The sequence below is a fragment of the Microtus ochrogaster genome, linkage group LG10 (genome assembly GCF_000317375.1).
Source record: "Microtus ochrogaster isolate Prairie Vole_2 linkage group LG10, MicOch1.0, whole genome shotgun sequence".
Taxonomy (NCBI): Eukaryota; Metazoa; Chordata; class Mammalia; order Rodentia; family Cricetidae; genus Microtus; species Microtus ochrogaster.
The window spans coordinates 8,681,318-8,681,956 of NC_022035.1; positions in this window are offsets into that span (position 1 = coordinate 8,681,318).

A 639-nucleotide genomic window follows, 5' to 3' on the forward strand; every position below is an offset into this window, starting at 1 on the left:
TGGCGGGGAGGAGGCGGAATTCCTCAATAAATAAATAAATTAAAAAAAAAAGAAATCACAGAAGTGTGATGACGTGGGTTGAGCTAGTAGGTTCCTGTGCCTTGGAATATGGCGGAAACAGCTTCAGATTTAAACCATGGGAAGTCGAGAAGTCACAGAAAATATGAAGAGTATTGACATGTAAGTTTTAAGGTTTCCTGTGTAGCACTGAAAACTGATATAGTAGAGAGCAAGTTATTGCTTTGGGTAGGAAGAAATCAGAATTGTCGACAGTCACCCTTTTACAGAGGAAAACCTTTTTAGTTCTTTTTGGGAAAGGCAATAGGTCTTTGGGAAATGGCAAGATTTGGTGAGGGGGCTAAAACACAGACCACTGAGATGCTGTCAGTGGAATTCAAAGAAATTCTTGGGTCAAAGAATATGGCCAGGGTTATTATATCTGACATCTAGTCTTACCTTGACTTCTCTTTTCTGTATAAATCAGAAACCTTCCTGGCAAGTGACTGAATTTGCCACTCAATACAGGATTTTTCTTTTAAAATCAATAACCCAGACCCAAAAAGATGAACATGGGATGTACTCACTCATAATTGGTTTCTAGCTACAAATAAAGGTCAGTGAGTCTATATTTTGATATCC